This window comes from Mustela putorius, unplaced genomic scaffold (assembly GCF_011764305.1).
Source record: "Mustela putorius furo isolate JIRA1106 unplaced genomic scaffold, ASM1176430v1.1 tig00003896_pilon_pilon_pilon, whole genome shotgun sequence".
Taxonomy (NCBI): domain Eukaryota; kingdom Metazoa; phylum Chordata; class Mammalia; order Carnivora; family Mustelidae; genus Mustela; species Mustela putorius.
The window spans coordinates 11,689,525-11,712,896 of record NW_025422045.1 but is presented as its reverse complement, the minus strand read 5'-3'; the positions used below and the strand labels follow the sequence as shown (position 1 = coordinate 11,712,896).

At 48.6% G+C, this 23,372-nt stretch overlaps 1 long non-coding RNA gene across 4 annotated transcripts; it reads right to left on the bottom strand.

Moving 5' to 3' along the window:
• Nucleotides 1–3,053: 3,053 nt before the first annotated feature.
• On the bottom strand, nucleotides 3,054–22,699 carry LOC101673781. Of its 4 annotated transcripts, none has more exons than XR_001180534.2 (5): nucleotides 22,579–22,699; nucleotides 16,206–16,238; nucleotides 7,588–7,707; nucleotides 6,174–6,320; nucleotides 3,054–3,730 (listed from the first exon to the last, which is right to left on the bottom strand). It is a non-coding gene; the product is annotated as an uncharacterized LOC101673781 (long non-coding RNA). The 4 variants fall into 4 exon arrangements; XR_001180535.2 differs by having other exon boundaries at nucleotides 3,054–3,725; XR_199900.3 differs by having other exon boundaries at nucleotides 3,054–6,320; nucleotides 22,579–22,689.
• Between the last annotated feature and the right edge of the window lie 673 nt (nucleotides 22,700–23,372).

Here is a 23,372-nt window from a genome sequence, read left to right as displayed (position 1 = left end):
GGGGTCCTCCCCTGGGGAGGCTGCTAGGGGCTTCTCCTCTTCCACCTCTACCCACCAGTTTATGACCTGCAATGAGCCTCTCTTTCCATTTGTGGGGAGAGAGAATATAAGTATTCCTGGGAAAGCTCATTAACTCTGCAGCAGACTCTTGGCTACCTATCCAACAGACAGACACACACGCGTGCCCACCCACACACTCATATACACCGTCTAGACCTGCCAAGCCCCAGATGGTAGGCACGTTACGTCGTATTAGACAGCACGGACGCAGAACACTTACACTATTGCAGAAAGTCCTGCCCAGCTCAGCTCTAGGTCCTTGCCAGAACCCTGATTTTGCTTAGGGGCTCACCTGCCCATGTGTTCTGGAAGGTGACCCCCAAGGGCGGATGCTGATTAGCCTGAGCCAGTTTTGGCAATTCCCTATTTTTTGTCAGTGATAGGCTTAGTCCTGGCCTGTGATGCCACTTTGGCCAATGAGATACAAGGGGAATGCTGCTTCGTCACAGGGGTTGTTTCTGGAACATCTTCCTCACTAATAAGCAACGACACCAGTGAGGAAACACCCTCCCTTCTTCCGTGAGCTCTATCCTACCTGTGAAGCCCCCGAAAATGTCTCAGCCATCCTGCCAATTGCTGGCCCTGTCACTGAGCCCAAACTCACCAGCTCTGGGGTCTGGACTGCTGGCCGCAGGATCTCACGTATTTCCCTCATGTTTTAGTTATGAATTGTTACTTGCCATCAAAAGCATCCTAACATACGTTGACAGGTTTTATTATTTTTTTTAAAGAGTTATTTATTTATTTGAGAGAGAGCAGAGGGAGAGGAAGTGGAAATCTCGAGGAGACTCGCCATTGAGCGCAGAGCCCCATGTGGGGGTCGATCTCGTTACCCTGAGATCTGCAGCTGAGCTGAAACCAGGAGTCGGACGCTTAACTGACTGAGCCACCTGGGCGTCCCTCATAGGGCCATTTTTGATGAAAGACTTTCTGAGCCACCGACTCTCTGAGAACTGAGCCACGTGAGCCGACACAGGCACAAGACGGGTATTTACGTGGGGAGGAAAATATTTGACTTCTGACCAGTGAAAGAATATTGAAGTTGGGGTACAGCGGAACTAAGGTCCAGACCTGCAACTTCTGCTAACTCACCGTGTGAGCTTGGACAAGTCAAATAGTGGCTGTGAGGGTTCGTATTCCCTCTGTGGAGAGGGAGAGGCTGGATCCCTCATAGAAAAGGTGTGGCACCTACGGTTGTTACAATTACACCTGGTATTAATCATCCTTTTCCTTTGTACAGCTGGTACGTTATTTTAGTTGTCTGGTCTGTCAGTTCCTACTGAGATAAGAATTACTGCCGCTGTCTTATAGATGAGGACACTGAGGCCCAGGATGCCTTAAACGTTGCCCGAGGCCACAGCCGTCCAGTGACAGAGCTGGGATTGCCACCTACCATCAAATCCTGATGCAGTCTTCTCTGACCTGGGAGGGGCTGAGTGGCATTCATTCACCTTCTAGAGGGAGTTAGCTTCAGACTGTCTGGCTGGTCACAGCTGAAATCCAGGCCCTAGGCTAAAGAGGCTGTGGTTGGGGAGGAGACAGGAACTGGAGAGGCCTGGAGACCCAGCTGCATCTGATACAGGCCGGCAGGTGAGCCAGCCCCCGCAATGGGCCTTGGGGAGGGTGTTCGGTCAGCCCCACTGGAGCTGGGGGCCGGCAAGTTTGCAGGTGCCCGGCATCGGGCAAAGTCCTGGCAGAGACCTCAGGAGACCCCGGGTTCAACTCCCAACTCTGCCCTGTTAGCTGTGTCATCTGGGCAAGTCTCTTCACTGATTTGGGCCTCAGTTTCCCCACCTATAAAATGGAAACAATAATCCTCGCTCGTCCCATGTTGATAGAACATAGATCAGCTAAGGTGCTGAGCACCTTAGCTCCACAAAGCATTAGAGAAGTCAAAGGTATTGTTTTAAGGGGGGAAAGAACATCCAAAAGGGAAACCTAGGTATACTGTCAGACAAAGTACAAGATCCCTCATATGGGATCCCTCTTTGGGGTCACTGGGAACTTGTCCCAGCACCAGGAGACACAGCAGTTTGCTTGAAAAATGCTGAACAAAAACCAAAGCACACAGGAAGGCAACTTGTTAAAAACCAACCTGGAGCAGCTGGGGGACCATAATGAGGTGTGATCCCCAAAGTGCAAGACCTGAGTGGGTTCTGCAGAAAGCGTGCTGCCTTTGATCCCCATTCTCTCATAAAATGTTATTTCTGCTCTTGGCTCCTCAAATTCCTAGACGGACGAATCAGTCTGGGCTGCCCGTGGAATTTGAAAAGAATAAGTTTTCAAAAAACCACACTCGGGAACAATGGTTACCAGAAGTGTCTGGGTCTCAGAGGAAAAACAAACACCCTGTCCCCAGTTTGCAAGTGTTTCCCGAAACACCCTTCCACCTAATGGCTCCTGCCCTGAGCCCCACCCAACAGGAGACACCCCAGCTAATGAGGGGAGGTTTACCCCATGCTTCTGAGGCATGACAAGAAAACACAACCAGACACAGCAGCTGGGTCCCAGCAGATTCCCCCCACACCGCTCCCTATGGAGCCCGCTGCCCTGAGGGCTAAAGACCAAAGGCTCCCTCTCTGCAGACCGCACCTCACTTCCACTACTATTTCCCCAGGGTGATGGGGACAGATGTATGGAGGAGTGGTAGCAGTCAACTTGTCTTTCACCTGAATTTAAAGTGTTTAATTGAAATTTGAATTCTAACCGGAGCAACGTATGTGCCTAGGTTTACAAACAAATAGTTCCAGCAAAAACAAATTTATAGCAAAAATAGCAGCACCTTGATTTTGGAAATAGGGCAACCATTTTGAGCACTTTCTGGGGTGCTTGTACCTTCCTATTTTTAAAAAAAGATTATTTATTTATTTATTTGACACAGAGACAGAGAGAGACAGAGAACGAACACAAGCAGGGGGAGCGGGTGAGGGATAGGCAGACGCCCTGCTGAACAGGGAGTCCGAGGAGGGGCTCAATTCCAGGACCCTGGGATCATGACCTGAGCCAAAGGCAAACGCTTAATGACTGAGCCACCCAGGCGTCCTTCCCTTCCTATTTCTATATAACAGACTTACAATTCCAATTCTTGATTTTTCCTTTGTGGACATTAGCTATTAACAAAATGACAACTCCGCTCTCTTAGTCCTGCCTCCCGGCTCTGACACACACACGTCTGTTCACACTCACGCATGCAGTCACAGACACACACATTTCTCAAACTCTTGTCCATTCAATATAGTTGTTATCACCATGTTTACTTAAATCTCTGTTCAGTATTGACATGATTACGATTATATAAATAATACACAGAGTGTACCATGATTACGTTTTCTTTCAAATAGCTTTTGTCCTTTTTAGGAGTCAGTAATTGCTTTTCCCCTTTCGTTTGTTTGCTTCCCATGAACTTATGAGTAATTCAGCCCCTATCCTTCAAAACAAGGGATGTTCCTCCAGCCAGTTCAATGAACCACATAACCTGAGGCTCTCCCCTGGCCATCCCCTTCGGAGCCTGTGTGCTCCTGCTCGCGTCTGAACTGCGTGCTCGCTGAGCCTTTGTACACCTGTTATCCAGGTGATAACAAGCACAAAGGGGCTTCACAGGCTCGAGGACAGCATCTGTGGTCGGCGCACTGCAGCATGGACCAGCCGGAGAGTGGTGGAGAGCCCTGTGCTGTGCAGAAGAAACAGTGTTGGCTGGGAAGTGAGGAGGGTATAGTGAGTACTTACTGTGAGTCGGGCTGGCTGGGAACTGGGAGTAGTAAGCATTCATCCTGACCAGGGAAATCAGAGAAGGCTTCCCAGTGGAGGTGACATGGGAGCCCGGTCTCAGGCTAGATTTGTAAGATTTCAATATGATGAGGAACGGGAAATCTGAACACCACTTGGGGCAGAGGAAACAGAATAAGGATGGGAGCAGAGACTTGCAAGTGAATTGTAAGGAAGGGCTGTGTGTTGCCAGAGCCCAAAACACATGGGAAGGATGTGCTGGGCTGAGTGAGCCCAGATATGGAAGGTGAGGTGCAGGTACCAAGGGTGTGTGCAAGCGGGGGGTCACATGCTGGTCCAGTTTATTCCATTCTAATGGCTTGGCGTGCTCTGGCAAGGAACATGCACTATTATCCTTTGCTGAGACAGAGCCACAGAATATCGGAGTTTTGGGCAAGAGTGTCCTGCTGTGGGACAGGACGAGCAAACGGCAGCTGGAGGATGATCACAGCCAGGGACTGGAGGAGAGACTCCTACTCTATTAAATGAGCGTATTGTCATTTTCCTGAAGTCTGTCTTATTTGCATGAGAACCCAGATGGGTACGTGCCCAGAACCTAGACAGGTGCATGTGCAGGTAGGTTTTTGGTGAATATTTGATGAATGAATGAATCTCCCTAAGCCCACAAATCAGTCACTGCCCCAGGAATTGGACCTCAGCTTCCCCTGCCCACAAACCCTCTGGCTTCCAGCCCTTCTCCCGACGTGGAATCTCTCACTGTCTGTTGACACCTCACCTGCCCCAGGGGCACTGCCTGCCCCCTTTTCTGGCACCAGCTCCTTGTAAGCGCAGGCTTTCTCAGAAGCCTGGAAAGGAGAATGTTCCAAATCCATTCTCTATTGTCTCTGCAAATATCCCCAAGGAAAGAAAGCCCGAAAGCCCAGCCTCGGTCTCAGAGTGGGAAAGAACTGGATACAGTAAAGAAAAAAAGAAAAAAAAAAACAAAACCCAAGACTGCATCCTCTCGATCTTTCCACAGAGAAAAAGTAAACACAAATGAATGTCTTCACACTTTGCCCTTTGCCTGGCAGGTGCTCCAATGTTCTGTTGTTGTAGCAGCTGCTGCTAAGTACCACTTGGGGTCATGAAGGGGATTGTCTTTGGACAGGATGCCCTGGGACCGTCCTCCTTCCCTTCCCAGCCTGTGTTAGCAGCAGAGCCCGAGGAATGATGCCTGGGTCAGGGTCAGTGCTCCCGGCCACTTTGGCAAGGTCCCCCTGGCTCTGAGCTCTTTGCATACTCCTGCCGCTGCGCCCTGGGGACATGGGCTGTGAGGTCACCTCTGGCAAAGGCGCTCCCCCCTACATCCTTCTTTTCTTGAGTCAAAGTAACACATGATTCGGCCTCCAGGGAAAAGGCATGAAGAGCACTGAAAACAATCTGAAGGGCACAAGAAGAGGTCAAGCCACAAGACTGCCTAACGGGGTTGTATGACCTGAGTGGGGACAGATGAAATCTCCTCTCACTGCAATTTACTAGTTCCGCGTGACCTCGGATGGCAATAAATCTCTTTGAGTCTCAGTTTTCTCATCTGTACAATGAGAATCATAGATCCTAACGCTTGGGTGGTCATGAGGGTTAAAGTGGACAGTACAGCCCACAAGCTGTGTTTGCACTGATGAAATAAAAATAGCACACGGAGGGGAAGCGTTCGGAAACGTGTAGAGTGCTTTGAAACTGCCTGACAGCCAAGCACATGATGGACTTGCTTCCCTGAACAGGGTGCAGATCAAAATACTGATCTTCACTGAACTGGATGTATATTTTTAAAACCAAAAAACAAAAGCCTGATCCTTTTCCACCAGCAGTTTGGGAAGCAGTGTTGCAAAGAGTCTGGGTACCCAGGACACGCCGTCATGATCCGAGTGGTGCGATGCTCAGAGTGGTGGGGGGCTGGGGGCTCCCCTTGTCCCCGCTGCCCGGATTGGTCGATTACAACCTACCCTCTTTCTTAGGCCTCCTCCAGGCCTGGCCCTGAGCTCAGGGCTGGATTATCACCTCTGACCCAAGTCCCCAGCTCAGTTCCCACATCCAGCCAGTTATCCAGCCCTGCCCCTCCCCCACTGTCCTGTGCCACCTGCAGAGCTCAGGTCTTCACAACCATGACCATGGGGATACCCCATTCAACTCCACCCTCCATGCTGCCTGCAGAGGGAATTGTTTTCAATTTATTGAAATAAGCTTTCTTTCTGAGAATAGGTTCAGACTTGCAGAAAGTTTGCAAATGTTACATAGAGAATTTTCTTATACCATCTCCTAGCTCCCCTTATCGCTAACATCCTAGGAGATATTTGTCAAACCAATGAGTGGACACTGGTACATTCCTTACTAGGCACTAACCTCCATACCTGTCTGGATGTCTTCAGTTGTTCATTGACGTCCTTTTTCTGTTCCAGGTGCCTGTCTACGGTGCCCTGTTTCACTTAGGCATGGGATCTTCTTAGCCACTTCTGGTCTGTGTCGTTTTCTCAACAGAGAGAGTATTTGAAAACAAACTTCATGGGATCTCACCATGCAATAACTTTCAATGGCTCCCTATTGCCAAATTCCATGGCCTTCTGTGGTCTAACCCACTTAACTAACCCTCTTCTTCTATCTGTTGCACTCTCCAAACATCCTAATGCCAACACCACCAGACAGCTCTAAGTGTGGTGTCACATTTGGAATCCAAAGGCCTGAGGGCCAGGAGAGCCTGAGGACAGGAGAAGACCCCCATCTTAGCAAACTCATCAGGCAGAGTGGCCTGGCAACTCTCTAGGGCTTTACTGTGTTCTTTCCTTCTCAGTCTATGGAAACCCTTCCCATCCCTCAAGAACGAACTGGAATAAAATCTCAGCCTTTCTAATCGCTGTGCACGGGTACCCCGCCATAGCCCACTGTTTTATGCATCTGTTTAGCACTGATTCTCTTCAACTTCCAGATCTTTTTCCCATTACCTATAACTCCCCACAACCAACAGGTTTGTAGTGTAGTAGTTAAACCAGAAGGACTGACTCAGTGATGTTACATTAGACAAAGGTCTTAGCTTCCCCGTGACTCAGTCTCCTGATCTCTAAAATGAGGCCCAAAATTGGTATTCACAGGATTGTAGTTGGGGCTTAAGTGAGCCATATATGCAGAGCGCATCACATAGTAAATGCTCAATAAACAGTAATCAATAAATGGTAATTGTATTGTTTTCATTATCACTTTTGGATCTGGCCCCCACTGTCTCCTCTCCCCTACAGACACTGGCACATAAAAGGCAATCAAGCATGGAATTTTGTGTAAAAACTCTATCCCTCTGCCGAAGTTTTTAGCACTTATAAAGAGGGCCCACCGAAACCAAACCAAAACAAAACAACACCGTGCTGACCCCAATGGAATAAATCACAAATGGTGGAATTTCAGGCACTAGCAAAAGAGGTATTTGGGGAAAGACATTTCCTGTCTCTGCTTCCAGAGTCACACCCGTCTGACTGTGAGCCCTGGCTGCAGAGCCCCGAGTCCGGCTCCCCTAGCCTCCCTCAACCACGCCACAGCAACGCCATGGGGACACCACAGCGATGCTGCAGGGGTGGGAGCAGTTGTCTCTGGGCGATATCGCCCCGCAGCCAGCAATGGGGACTGACGCAAAGGCCCCATTGGGGTGAGCAGGCCTTCCCCCAACCCAGACATGCTACTGTCACATCAGTCACCAGATGCCAGCAGTTGGGGGCCCTTAGACAACATCTCTGTGAACTGATGAGGAGCCCAAGGCCCAGAGAATGGGAAGGGCTTTACCCATGGGGAGATGGGGGCTGGGGTGGTCATCACTCATTCATTCAATAACCATTTGGGGAGCGTTTTCTCTAAAGCAGATTCCAGGCTGCTGGAGACAAAATGATGAATGTGTTTCCATAGCTGAAAACAAAACAAAAACAAAAACCAATTAGCTGAGGCTCAGCAGCACAAGGACAATCCCTAGAATTCTTTCTGGGCAGCCGTATCCCCCACACTGCGGACGCAGTGGCTTGGTTTGCTATGGAAACCTTGAGGATAGCTCTGGCTCATGGGTACAGAGCCTGCATCCCCGGGTGCTGTTCCGTCCACGAGGTTTGTCTCCAGATCAGCCTTGGATCCAGTTACCTTCTCTTTACCACCCCCAATCCATTCCCTCCCCTTGCCTGTGCCCCACGTTGATTTTATTCACTGCTTGAACCCTAACACCTGGAATGGTCCTGGCCCACGGGAGGGGCTCAGAAATAGTCACCGAATGAATGAAAATGTTGTATAAACTTGGGAGCCCAATACAGACCCTGGGACTAGTGGCATCGTGGATGGGAGGGTTCCGTGGGGTTGACTTTGGTCGCTGTAGCTACCGGGGTCAGCTTGGGTTTAAACCCCAGCCCAGCTTCTGGCTACACAACCACCTGGGTGGCTATGGGCCTCAGTTTCCTCCTGTGCTTCACAAGATCAAATGAGACAGCACTTCTGAAGACACCCGGTTCTTTCTGTGCCCGCTGTGCAGAGGATAAGCTGATAAAACGGTGTGGTTGGGTTTCTCTTTTGTTGTTCAGTTTGTTTTCACATAGATGGGCAGCTGGGTGTTAGGGAAGGAGAATAGAAACAGGAGATAGACTCTAACAAGGCTCTTTGAAAATGCAGTGTTGCCATCAGCCACTGAGGTCTTGTGATTCTTTGTTACTACAGCATTGCACAGTCTATCCTGACTAACAGATTCTCTGTGAGAATCTGCTGAAGACCGAGACCGCAAGAAAACTCACATTCACACAAAACGAAGCTTTCGAAGTTAATGTTGTGAGATTTCACCTGTGTCGCCAAGATCCTCGGTGCCCCCATGGCCTCCCCTTCTCAGCCTTGGAAGTGGGGTCACCTGGGTGTGAGTGAGGCTGGGTCAGGCGTTGCAATATGGCAGAGGAAGACAGACGTTGTCACCAAGGGTCTAAGGCCTAAGACTGTGCACATGCTTGAGCCCGAGTGTGGTGCTTTTGGGATGCTTTCTTGAGTCTGAGCTTGTTTTCCAGAGCTTTCAGGAGCCTCGGCTTGTTTTCTGGATGCTTTCTGCTGCCAAACTACTTTATAGCCCCTCCTAGTGTGACAGCATTTTATGATCAAAGGGTTACAGAAGGAAGAAGGGGCTTGTTGCTATTGTGAGCAAACACTGTATAAACACTCCGCTCATGCTGTCCCAGAGCATGTGACCCAGGGCCCAGAGGGAGGGGAAGGGGTGTTCTGAGATCCACAGTGGCCCCATTTGGAGGGCATCTCTGTACGTGGGAGCCGGGAGTCATTGCCAAGGCCACATGCCCAGGCCAGAGGGTCCCCACCATGGATGGCACTTAAGAATAGGAAAGGTTTCAGTACCCCGAAGAGTCCACACTCTCAGCCTGAGTCACACTTGGAGCCTCTCCTGAGTCACACATTCCCCTCTGGCTGAAAGGCCGAGCTCCGGGCCAACTGATGAGTTCAGGCGACTGCCCAGGGACATCTCTGTCCACTCAAGGGTGTGTACTTTGAGAGTGGATGGTGCAGGGTGAAGGAAGGACCTTGGCCTTGGGATCAGGACTCATTGGCTTAAATCCTGGCCTCACCATCGGTCTCCTAGGTGATAAGGCTAGGTCCCCGCTCTCTGGGCCCCTTTCTCTGGCTGCTGCAGGTGATCTCCCCAGCTTCGAAGGCAAGGGCCTCATTCAGAGGACTCTGTCAGCTCAGGGTCCAGGCTGGCTTTCCGGAAACTGGCAAGGGTCCAACCTGTGGAGCTTGACCTCCTCCTGTCAGATGCTCCTAGCTCATTCCCTGGGCGGGGGCCGCAGGAACTCTGCCTTCACCCAATCCCCTTTCTCTTTCTCCCTGCTGGTTGTTATTATTCAGCGTAGGATGGACAGGGAGGCCACACACTGGCGATCACATCAGCTACAGAAGACCGGGGGTTCTGAGTTAGAGGCATACACGCAGGCGAAGGCAGTGTGTTCTATTAACAGGCAAATGCCCCCAGACCAAGGTAAGTGCGCAGGCCTACCACCTGTGTACCCCCTAGTGTGAGTACTACAGGGTGACAGATTTGGGTGAAAGGGGGAAAGGAAATTTGGGTGCCTAGAGGACGGGAACCCATTTGGTAGGAGTGTGGTACAGACAAGGCTAACAGCAAACACTTCACATCATGTACTCTGTGCCGGGCCCTGTTCTAAGCCACAGATCAAGATCCAGACACTGGATCTTGAATCCTGACAACAGCCCTATGGCACAGGTGTTATCACCACCATTTTACAAATGAGGGAGCTGAGGCCCAGAAATGTCCCCTGTGCTAGGCTTTGCCCTCCAGATCCCCCCTCCACCTTTCTCTCTGCTGCTCTGTGCCCTGACAGCCTCATCTCCAGTGGAACAAGCCTTCGGCAGGAGCCCCTGCAGCTGCCCCATCCTCCATGAGCTCCACTCCCCCTGCACACATCTCCAGAAGTCGCCCCTTCCACAAGATCTGCTCATGAAACCCTGTGAGGGGCTGTCCATTCCCTGCACGCAAGGTGACTGCTCTAGTTAGAGGCAGCGGCTGTGGGCGAGAGGAGTGTCTCGTCAGCAAAGGCCAGAAGCAGCACATAGGGGTCTGTAGGATAGCATGCTGCAGGCCCGGGGCCATGAGATCCTCGTCCAGGTAAACATAGCATATCTGGTAAACCGAGCTCAGCCAGAGCCTCTCACCCAGCGTAGCTCGCAGCCACCAGACTGACCAAGGGTCCAGAACATTGCCACCCCTCCTCTAGCACTCAGCCCTGCAGACAGAAATGAGAGCCACCCCCTCCCCACACTACTTAGCTTCTCTCTTCCCACCAGCCCCCCAAGCATGCATATATCACCCTTGGAAATAAGGCCCTGCTTCATAGAGGAGGAGCATGTGCTGATGCTGCAAGGGGTACAGACCCAGAAGGGGAAGAAAGGGGACCGCTGAGCTTGCCCGGAAGTCAGGCACCGGGCAGAGAGTTCCGTGGAAGTCATCGGGTCCTCCGCTTTGCCCCTGTTTCCCTTTCCTGAACCGGCCTGAGAGTGCAGTCTGCCATCTGACTCTCCAAACTTGAAACCACGTCAAGAAGCCTCCGTGGCCAGCCCAAGTGGGTCCACACATTGCACTCTCTTCCTCCTCCAGCCTCAGAGTGGGGATGGGTTTTCCCCCAAAGTGGCACCCCGTCTTCTGCATGGGAACCCCCTGCCAGGGATTGGGGCTGTTTCACAGTCCGTGGACGAGACGATAAGCCCCGGAAATACACTGGCATGGTCTGAGCACCAGGGGTACAGCCATGGTGAGCCCTGTGGCTCCCACCTCACCTGGAGCACGTCAGGTGGTGAGGAAACCAGATGGGCCTTCATGTCATTCAGCCCAGCCTCCTTGCTGGGACAGGGGGGAAACTGAGGCCTCGGGAGGAACACGAGTTGCACCAGGCCCCCGGCTCCCAGGCCACCGGTCTTTCTCTGGCACCCAGCAGCCAGGGGAGACATTCGGCTCCAGATAGTCAGGCTGACGGCTTCCACTGCAAAGAGCCAAACGTGAGGTTGGCAGGAAGGGTTGGATCTCCCGTCCTCACCGCCACCCACATTCCGAGGCTCATTGGTCGGAAGCTTTCTTTGGAAGCTAAAAGCTGGTAATTGGGAGAACTTGGGGTGACTCATGTACCAAATGCTGTTTTTGTTTTTCCTTTTTCTTAAAAATCTCAACTATTGGCTATTTTTATTTCAGGGCCAGATTCGATTTCATCATTTTCCTTCTCCTTTCCCCAGATTCTTTTTCCCCCCAACCCTCACTGGCCATAGGAACACCAGGCCCCCTCCCAAGCTGTGGTGAAGATGCCGGCTGGACAACCAGGGGGGGAAACGGAGGGGCTCGCCGGTCACCGCTGAGGCCGCAGCCAGGGCAAGGCTGAACTCTTCCACACCCCATGCCTCACTCCCAGGCCAGCCCGGGACGCCTGCCTTGCCTGCCCCATGCTGTTTCTGTCCTCAGCTGACCCCTTGATCCCCAACACTGGCTCTTCTGGGGACCCAGACCTACAGCTCCTTACTTGGGCCCTGCCTTGGTGCCCCTCCCCTGGAAAGCTTCCCCCACAGGCCCTGGCCTGCACGCCGCCCCCCCCCACCCCGGCCTGGCCTCCCCTAGCCTCTCTGCTTTGAGTCTCATCATGTGTGTCCCACCTCCCCAGGGCTACCAAAGCCCCTCCTTTAATTTTTCAGTGTTTATTTAATTAAGGTACCCACCTCCCACACACACACATATAAAGTAGCACAAGACCCCAAACACAGCGGCCCTCTGCCCCTACCCTGGGCTGCTCTCCCTCGGGCACCAGCTTTTCATCCTTATAACTCTTCAGGTTTTGACCATCAGATTTTTAAAGGGATATAGACGTGGGCTTATCATGCAACTTCTTGATTTCTTGTTTGTTTTCGACAGAATCTCTTGGCTTCCTATCGAGGGAGCTGGAGATTTAACACTTTCACCTGTGACTCTCCCATTTCCTTGCTCCCACATTTTCAAAAGCACAGTTTTTTAGTCAAGTCCGTAGGCAGTGTTCCCAATATGACCCCTCTGTAGAAATTGTTCCTGATGGGTGAGGTAGTGACTGCGTTTACTTTACTTCCTTTGGCATCTAGCTGTTTCCCCCTGGAGTTCATCCCTGAGGCCCCAGCCTGGGGGTGCCTGCTGTGGGCTTCAAGTTGGCTTCCCTCTGACTGCCTCCCTCTAGACCGTGTTTTGGATTTCTCAGAGTGCCGCATTCTCTGGTTCAATGGCACCATGCCCATTTTCAGTCAGTCTTCTCCGGAGCTCTCTCTTCAAGGAGGATCCACACTGCTGCGCACACAACCCTAGCCCCTGGGGGCAGCCAAGACCTGGATGCTTTCTGGAGGGCTGCAGATGGAACACGGACATGAAGGCTGCTTGTCCACCCACACATGAACTCACATGGCAGGATGTGGGGGCAGAGCTCAGCCAGGGGCAGGATTAATTTAATAATGACTTTCTTCCTGACCGCCCCCCCGCCGTTTACTTGTTCCATCCAAGGTTCATCAATAATTTTACCAAATGCTCCAAGACTTCCAATCATTGAATCTATCCATTTTCCCCCCTCTTGAGTGAAGAACTAAAGAAGAAACACTTAATCACCACCTTCTGGGTGCAGGCCCTGTGTCGGTTGCTGGGGGAATGCACAATGAGCAAGGCACAGTGCCTCTCCTCCAGGAGCCTACGATCTGGAAGTGTGGGCTTTGAGGCAGACTACTGTGTGCTCTGCGGGTCCAGACACACTTGATGACAGAAGAACCCAGATAGCCAGACAGAGACAGGCAGGTGGGGCCCAGGGTGTGATGTTCCCATCTCACAGATCTATAAACTTCTTATTGGGAGACTCATTCAAAGAAATTGAATGAGAGAAACATAAAACCAATCAGAGATAAAAATCAAGTTGTTTATGGAAACCTGAGGGTGACTCAGAACGCAGTTTGAAAACCACCTCTCTAGGCTATTATACCAACAGTGATTATAGTCAGATGCCTTTTTGTAACTGTAGGTACCAAACAGGATCTCACTTGTTGCTACTTGCTCCATACGTGAGTTGAAATTAAGCTAATGGCTTTATTTAGCTGGTGGGGGTAGAGGCAAGCTGTGGAGGAGGCAGTAAATAGAGGTGTCCTACCTCTACCTTAATTAAAAGCTCTGTTTTTTAAAAAGATTACTTATTTATCTATTTACTTAGAGAGCACGAGTGCATGTGCAAGTAGGAGGAGGGGTAGAGGAAGGAGACAGAATCTCAAGTAGGCTCCATACTGAGCATGGAGCCCCATGCCCCGCCCACCACCCTGAGATCATGACCTGAGCTGAAACTGACAGTGGGACTGGTAACTGACTGAGCCACCCACAAGCCCCCTGGACTGTAATTCAAAGCAGTGTATGTTTCCACGTGAGGGGCAGCACCACGCTGAGGAATGTTGGAGTCAAGGGAGCTGGATCCTTGACTCCCTGAATCACATCAGGGAGACAAGTGCCTGCTCTGAAGCCATCAGGCACCCCTGTTGTCCAGTACCCACCTCCATATCTATTTGACACTTGTCACACACTCAGGGAGCTTCAGTGTATGCAGTTTCTTTGTCAAGTGTTTGGAACTACAGTGGCGACCCTGACGCTCATCTTAGGGATCAGTAAAGGAGAGAAGTCTTATGCTACAAGAGAGGCACCGGTCAGGTGCTAATGGGAACTCAGGGGTGGGAGAAACCCCTTCCAGCCAAAGGGATCAGCAGGGGTGTCCTGTAGGAGATGATACTCAGACTGATCCATGACAGCTGGTGGGACTGTGGACACTGAAGGAGCCTATTTCAGACCAAGCCCTGGTTGGAAAAGCATGAGGACTAGCTCCTCAAGGCCATAGCATAGGTGGGGCTGGAGGCGGTAGGGCAGTGGTGAAATACACATCCCTTCCCCCAAAGCTGCCCTGAACCCAGCCTCATCTGCACAACACTAGCTCCTATGTGTCTCTGTCACCTAGACCCCCTTTCCAGCATTTTCCATGTATACATCTCATCCTATCAACTCTAGCATGAGTACCCCAAGGGATGGTGCTATTTCCTTTCAGGAAGCAAGTAGCTCTATGAAGAAGGCGTGCATTAAAGTCTTTCTCGCTTCCACTCACTCATCCAATGGATGTTTACTGAGCACCTACAGGCCCTGTTCTAGGTAGTGGGATATGGAAGTAAAGAGAAGGGATGGTACCCTGCCCTGTGGCACTTGAGTTAGAAGCTGCAGACACAGGTTCTTTTGTGGCTGGCTAGAAAATCATTCTCCAACTTACCCTGAAGACAAAGAAAAACAGAGATGGGCCTGGGTTCAAATTTCAGCTCCCTGCAGAGCTGTAAGGTTTGGGAAAATTTCTGTTACCTCCCTGAGCTTGTATCCTTGCATGATGTTCATAATTCTACCCCACAGTGCCACTGTGGAGCTAAAATGGAACAATCTGGAAAGGTGTCCAACATGGCGCCTGGGCCAAGTCATGGCTCTCTTTAGGTATGAGTCCCTTTCTCTTCCCCACTTCGAGGCCTCAGCTTTTCATCTTTATAATGACCAGTTCAGGCCAGAGGATCTCCTTGCAAAGGCTCCAGTTGTAAAATGTTCTGATTCCAAAAACCTGAAAAGGCAGGGGCAGTGGGAGGGTGTGCGTAGTCTTCTCTGCAGTAAATCAGTGTCTGTATGAAGTCACCTTGCCTCCCTGGCATTCGTCAGGTTTCCCTTTATGTGCCGAGAGGCTCGGGACCTGCCAAGCCTTTAAGCCACACCGGCTGCTTCTCCATGTGTAAATGGCTTTACCATCCGTGTGCAATTTAACCATCCCCTTGTGATCCCACGGGGAAGAAAACAGCTCCTTCTTATGCAATCCTGTCTGGAGAGACAGACAGCAAATGAGCACAGCTAAAAATAATTCATTTTAAAGTTTGTTGGGGGGCTGAGAAGGAGGGGCGGAGGGAAGGTGGGTCACATTCCCAAATGCTCTGGATTCTTCAAGAAATAAGAACCAAGAGTGGCAGCTCTGGCCACACTGAATCCATCCCGTGGTGCTTTCAGTGCAGGATTCTGACATGTCCTCCTTCTCCTCCTCCCTAGGTCCTGCATCCAGCGTCAAGGTGCTGTTCCAGGGCTCAGTGTTGGCCACAGCCAATGCCCCACCCAGATTCTCCCAGTTTCTCCAGCTTCTCCCTGCTATTGGCTGGCACCCTTGACCTTCAGTGAGTTGCTCTTGGACCCTGGAACAGCCTCCCCACAGGAGCAGCTGGAAGGGGCCAAGTGGATCCCCACCCTCCGGCCCACAGCCAATGACTGGTTGTCTGGGAAGATGGAAATGTAATTCCCACTTCAGAGCCCCCCTGGCACCAGGTTTCCACCTGCAACTGAGCCAACTTTGTCTCTTCCCCTGGTCCACTGCCTTAACAGTTCTCCATGGGAGCACACTCTTGACCGGACCATGGCACTGACTCTTTGGTTTGGAGTCTGCTTCTGGGAGAAGCCTCTGAAGCCCTGCTTCCAGGAGCCCATCCTGGCTTCAGATGAGCTCTATCTTCTGCACTTTCTTACAGACCCCTTCTCTGGTGATCAGCAGCAAGCACTTAAATGTTCCCTTTCATCATGCTCTCATCCTCTTCTCTAGTCACTGGCACAAAGATTCTCAGACCAGGACACCAGAATGACCCGGGGTTCGTAAGGAGGAAGAGATCGGCACACCCTACTCCTCAGGTTATTCTCGTGTACACTCTGTTCTCAGAACCTCTACCTAGAAGATGCTTGGAGTATTCCTTATCTCTGTTGCCAGGCCACAAGCTCCTTGTAAGATAATAACAATTTTCTTCCATTTTGTGCAAAATGCTTTGATACGTACCACGATATTTTATCCTCCCAACCAGACCATGTGCTAAAAAAAATAAATAAATAAAAAGTGGTTATATCATCCTCATTGTAAAACAAACAAACAAACAAGACCTACAAAATCAAAAGGGAGGGCTAAAAAAAAATTCAAGTTTGAAATGGTTGTTCTGGATGACCTCTAAGTCCCCTTTAATTATGACCTTTTAGCATATTCTGTTTTAAATTTCTCTAGGACTCTATCCAAGTTAATCAACTGGTTAAGGAAAGAGAAGGGGGACAATGACTTATGTACATGATCTCTTTAAGTACATTGGTGAGATTTTATTATTATTATTACGTCTACTTGTATAATAGATAAATAAATATATTTATCTATACATAGATAATAAAACAGGCTCCAAATAGCTAAGTGAAATGACAATCATGGTCCTTTTTCAAGTGCCAGTGATAGAAACCTCATTCCAATTAGCGTAAGTAAAAAAAGATATTTATTGCACCTGGCTTCAGGTCTGGCTGGATCTAGGAACCCTAACAATATCAGGTTATTGCTTCTCCCATGTGCACTTCCTGTGTCATTCTTAGAGTCATGGTCCCAGAGGAAAGAAAGTACCCTTTTTCATAGCTCTTAGGAAAAAAAAGGAAAGAAAAAGAAGGTGTAAGGAAGACTGATACGTCCTGCCTTGGTCACAGCCTTACACCACAAGCAATCATTTTGGCTCTGGTGATGAGTCCTTGAACCTCCAGACCTCAGCTATGTGCCCACTTCTGTCCAGCAAGGACAGGTTAGCCCTATCTGAAGCACAGGGAGTGAGGGGAGGATCAGGGCAGAGTGAAGGACTGAGCCACAAATGACCTGCCAGAAGTCAAGGGCTTAGTAAGCGGTAAAGTTGAGATTTGAATCCAGGTCTTTTGTCTTGATGCCAAGGGTTGGTTCCTTTACACCAGAGCCTTTGAGATCCACAGTATTTAGCAAGTACCAGAGGGAGTCATGGTCAACATCTACAGCTATGGCAACTGTGAAATCTATAGGGCACCTTTAACTTTTCTAATTGCTTTGACCAATACTTCTTTTCCCCTGGCCCCAGAAAACTGCAAGACATGTAGACTAATTGCAGATTCATTTGTTATTGTGAGAACCAGTGTACCCAGTTTCCCCCACGTAACACTTTCTAAAACCATTCGACAGTATCATAACCGGCATACTGACATTGATACAGTATCACAACCAGGATACTGACATTGATACAATCTAAAGACAGATCATTCCTATAAGGATCTCCCATGGTGTCCTTGCCACATACTCCTCTTTCCTGTCCCCATCTCCTCCTTAACTCTGGCAACCACTGGAGAGCCTCAAGTTCTCTCTTTCCATAATTTTGTCATTTAAAGAATGTCATAGAAATGCAATCTTACAACAAATAACCTTTGGGGATTGGCTTTTCTCACTCAGTTCAATTTCTGGACATTACACACAGTGTCTGTTCACATCAGTAGCCCATTTCCTTTTATTGCTGGGTAGCACGCCAGAGTATGGACATAGCACCGTTTGCTTAACCATTCACCTGTCAAAGGGTGTCTCTGCTGGTTCTAGGTTTGGGCTATTACAAATAAAACTCTTCTTAAGGTTCATGTGCAGGTTTCTATGGAAACATAAAAGTCTTCATTTCTCTGGCTAGGAGGTGTGATTGCTGGGTCCTATGGTAGTTGCATGTTTGGCCTTTAAAGAAATTGCCGAACTGCTTTCCCCAGTAGCTGTACCTTCCTCTATCCCCACCAGCAATGAGAGTGACCTAGTCTCTGCGCACTGACATTATTTTTTAATTAAGCCATCCTGAGCCCTGTGACATCTCATCATAAATTTCAATTTGCTTTCCCTTAATGGCTAATCATGATGAACATCTCTTTGCATGCTTATTTATCATCAGCATATCCTTCCGGCGAAATGTCTGGGCACATCTCTCACTCCTTTCCTAATTGGATTGTTTGAATTTTTTACTGTTGAGTTTTGGGAACTCATTAGATATTCTAAATACTAGCCCTTTGTCAGTTATGCGGTTTGCAAATATTTTCCTTCTGTCTGTAGCTTGTTTTCTATCCACAGGGTGTAACAAGGTATTTTTCAGAATAAAAATTTTTAATTTTGATGAGGCTCAACTTACAAATTTTTCCTTTTATGGCTTGTTCCCTTGGTGTCACGTCTAAGAATTCTGTCTAGCCTTACATCACAAAGATTTTTCCTCTCTGTTTTTTTCTGAAAGTTTTATAGTTTTGTGCTTTATATTAAAGTCTCTCATTCATTTTGGATTAATTTTGTACAAGGTGTGAGGTTTGGATCAGGTTTATTTTTCTGCCTACGGTTGTACAATTATACCAGTGCCGTTTGTTGAAAAAGCCACTTTTTTCTGTTGAATTGCTTTTGCACCTTTGTGAAAAATATGTTAGATACATTGCGTGGGTCTATTTCTGAGCTTTCTATCTGTCTTTGTTTTTTGTTTTTTTTTTTTTTAAAAGATTTTATTTATTTATTTGACAGAGAGAGATCACAATTAGGCAGAGAGGCAGGCGGGGCTGGAGGGGTGGGCTGAACAGTGAGCCCAACGTGGGGCTCCATGTGGAGCTCGATCCCAGGACCCTGGGATCATGACCTGAACTGAAGGCAGAGGCTTTAACCCACTGAACCACCCAGGCGTCCCCTATCTGTGTTATTGATTTAAGTGTCTAACCCTGTACCAATACCACAGGATCCTGATTGCTGTGGCTATTTAGTAAGTCTTGACGTTGTATAGACTGGTTTCTCCCAATTTATTTTCCCTTCTTTCTTCTTCTTCTTCTTCTTCTTCTTCTTTTTCTTTTTCTTCTTTTTATGTAGGCTTCATACTCAGCGTGGAGCCCAATATGGGGCTTGAACTCATGACCCTGAGATCAAGATCTAAGCTGAGATCAAGAGTTGGACGCTTAGAGGACTGAGTCACCCAGGTGCCCCTTATTTTTCTTTTTAAAATTATTTAAGCTTTTCTTGTTCTTTTGTCTTTCTATATGAATTTTATAGTCATTTTGTCTACATCTACAAAGTACCTATCTGAGCTTTTGGTAGGAATTGCATTAAAACTCTACATTAATTTGGGGAGAACTGAACCTCTTTACTCTATTGACTCTTCAATCCACAGACACAAACACAAATACACAAACAGCACTTTAATAAAGCTTAAAAAAAAAAAAAGCCACACTAAAGCTAAACACACATATTGGGTAAATACATTTTTAAAATAAGAAAACCATGAATACAAATTTCAGAACACTGATTATCTCAGCAGGGGGAGGCAGAAAAATGGGATGGGAGAAATAATTCACCAGTCCTCTATTTCCTTGTATTGGGTGGTAGGTTCGAGGGTGTTTATTAAACACCTACATTTAAAGAACAGACAATGACTATAACAATGATAATGAACATATGTCAAGAACTATACAGACATATCTGCGTTGTGCTAATCCTGAATCTTACACAATTTAGACTGTGGGAGACCCTCCAAGAAAAAAACACAGGAAATACAAATATAAAATCAGGCATAAAAGTTATTTTTTTAAGAATTAGAAATCACAAATGAGAAATTTTAAAATATGGCAAATAACATAAACATCACCAGATCCGTAAGAATACCATAACATTTTTATTACTGCTAATAATTGGCACCCTTCCACTCCTCAAGGATGGGGATACTTTTTTCCCCTGGTATTTTAGCATTTCTGACTGCACCCTCTTTGATTACCTCCTTACGTAAAAAGGATTCTATAAAATCCGTGTCTAAAGAGAGGAAAGAAAGATAATTCAGTTCTCCCTCTGACATAGGTTATCAAAATGTGTTTTGTGCTGTTGATCATTTGGAAAAGTCAGCTTCGTAGCTTTTTACCGTAATATCACACATAAAACTTCCCCTTAGGTTTCTTGCTCATCTTTCCCTCAAATTTCTTGCTTACCTGATGCTTTATGCCTAGGGGTCATGCCTGGGCACCTGGCCCAGCTCAACCCATTCATCACCATCACCCCTACCTGCTGGACAGGTATCCACGGGGCAGGGTAATGGTAAATTCTGCAGCTTAGTACTCCATGGGCTTTTAAAATGGGGTTCACACTCCCAATGGCACCTCCCAGGGGAGCTCTAAGGCTGGGGGGTGGAGCTGACACAGGCTTAGACAACCTGCACCCCTAGCAAAGAACACCTAGCCTTGGAAGTGCCCAGTGGGGGCCCTGAAGCTTCACCTGCTTTAGCTCCACTGTCCACCCCCCCTTGAGAGTAATCTGCTCTGCCAATCAGCAGTCACTAATAACGTGATCCTCCAGCCCTGAAGCAGTGGAAAAGGAGGGGAAACTACAGCTTGACCACATAAGCTAGGGCACTAGAGAGGCAATACCTCCCCCCATGTTTAGTGCTTGGCTATAGTTGGTCATTTATTCAACAAAAATTAAGCCAGCAGCTACCAGGCTCTGTACTAGGCTCTGGGATACTGTGGTGGGCCTGTACTGGGGACCTCCCTTAAGGAGAAGATGGAATCAGTTTAAGTTTGGGCACATCTCCTCCAGGGTTTGGTGTCCCCAGCTCCGGCCTTCTAGGGCCCCTGCTCTAACTCCATCAAGCGACCATGTGTCTGTTCTATGCATACTGGGTATGTTGGTTCCTCTGTTTCTGTTTCTGTGTCCCCAGTGCCCAGCAAGCTGCTCAGCACAGGGCTGGAGGCAGCAATGAATGGAGTTGGCTGACCAGAGCTCCCAGGCTGGGCAGACTGGAAGGCAGGTGCTGAAGGACCAGGGGACAGGAAGTGGAGCTAGGGCGAGCACTGCCTTACATGCAGACCCAGACCCGTGGGATTGCATCGATGTCTCCCCAGGAAGTTGGGCACACCCCGAAGTGGAGCTTCCTCCCTTCTATCCTGTGGAGTACTGGGAATCCCAGTGCAGGAAGCAGGGAGAAGTATCCTAAGGGGAGAAGGAGGGTGCAGGAAGCAGCAGCATCTGGTCTTTGGGAACAGACAGTGTGGGGCCCAGCTGTCTGCACACTCATGACTTCATTCTCTCCAGGTGCCGGTGGCAACAGCCCAGCAGCCTCTGATGCGTGAGTGGAGGAAAGGCTGCACGTCCAGAAAGTTCAGTATGGACTCCCAGCCCTTTTGGTCCCTGCAAAACCTCTGTGCTGGCCAGGCCTGATCTTACATTAGAGCATAAGCTCCAAGAGGGCCCAGGCCCGTCCTCTTTCCCTCTGAGCATCTAGGACAGTTCCTGGGACATAGCACTACAAGATAAATATTTATCAAAGGATGGAGGGAAAGATGACACTAAGAAAATATAATGAACATGAAACTATACTGTCAAAATGACACAGCCCTAGGCTAGTTGCTTTGGTTAAAATGACTTCCCGACTATAAAAAATCTGACCTCAAAAATGTGTTTTCCAGGAGGACCAACGCCAACTGGGTGCTATTTGAAGAGCTCTTGCCTTCGTTGATACTATTATTACCATCTCACTCTGAAAAGTTCAGTTGCGGACTGGGAGACGTGGAGAGCTGAACCAGTGGCACAAGACTGTCGCAGATCTGTGGCTCAGACGCAGAAAGCAACCCATCTTCTCCCCTCTTTTAACCGCTAAGCTTCAGACGCCACAACCAACACCCTCCCCCACAGCCTTTGTAGCACACACCTCACCCCCACGCAACACTGAACAATCTTGGTGTAACAAAGGAAGGAGGGTGACCATGTGCATGTGTGTGAGTGTGTACGTGTATGTGTGTGTGTGCATGTATATATGTGAGTCTGCACGTTATATCCCTTGCCCTGGTCAGGTGCTCAGTACACAGGGTTCACTTGTGTCTCTGGGGAGCACTGAAGCCGGCCCTCCACTCTGTCATGTCCCATTTTTCAGGAGAAGGGCCAGTGCCCCATGTTCAGAGACATGGAATCACATAGGGATCAGCCAAACCTATAAATTCTCTGCTCAGAGGCTTCCCAGCCCTGTCTAGGTTGCCTGGACCCACACTGAAACTTCAACTCTCTGTATACCCAGCATTATAGCTCACTTTCCAAATTATCAGGCTCATATTTCCTCACCTTCATATTCACTTCCCTCTTCTTCTTCCCATATATCCAACCTATAGCTACTATCTGTCTATAGGCTGTCAGTCTACTACATGGGTCCTGGCCCCCACTAGGCTGACCCAAGATCCAATCAGATCTTGACACTGTTCCTAAATACCTTCAGAGTCTCCATATCCTCCATCCATCCTCAACCCTTGGGCATCACCTTTATGACCCCCTCATGGGTCATCTTTATCTGTTATGTCTCCAGCCCACATCTCGCTGCATATTGTCCCTTCAAAAGAGAAAGAACATCACTCACCAGCTGCTGTTGTCTCCTTTCTTCTGTGTTCCTGTGAGCTTAGTCCTTTCCCATGAGAAAGTAAGTTTATGAGGACAGGGTGTTGGTCTGTTTTCTTCACCAAAGTATTCCCAGTATCAGGCACAAGTAGGCACTCAACAAATACTACTGAACACAAAGAAATGCATAGTATGTTTGAGCAACTGGCCAGTGAATTTGGAGCTAGCTCAGTTCATCAGTTTCTGAGGCATTTTTGGAAACCCTAGTAGCTCCAGAAATTATATTACTAAAGCCCCAGGAAAGGAACGTTCTATTACATGCTAAACAGCATTCTCTTGTCAAAGAAAAAAAAAAACAACACTTCTGTCCTCCCCAGCACGAACCCTATTGAGAATTCCACCCTTTTTTAGATAAATCCACTTGGGGGGTAAAAGCATTAGAATGTGCAAGGGGTCCCACTTCTACTAGCTGGTTGTCCATTTTTTTCAGAACTGGGGTTTGTAATTTTAACTGTGCATCCTATTTCAAGAGAAGTTTGCTTAAAATGTTATTCCTGAACCCTTTACTTGGGGGCTTGGTTTTAGTAGGTCTGGGATGAAGCCCAGAATCTGCATTTTTCATAATCTCCTGGGACAACTTAGAGGCAATTGGCTCTCACATCTCACAAGATACGAGAGAATATATCATAGAGTTTATTATAGCAAATGAAAATTCAGCTGAGCACAGTCAGATAAGATCTGACACAAAAGAGATTGGGGGTGTTGGTTGATAGACCCAATATGGCAGCCTCAGACAGAGCCACAGCTGGGAAAGGG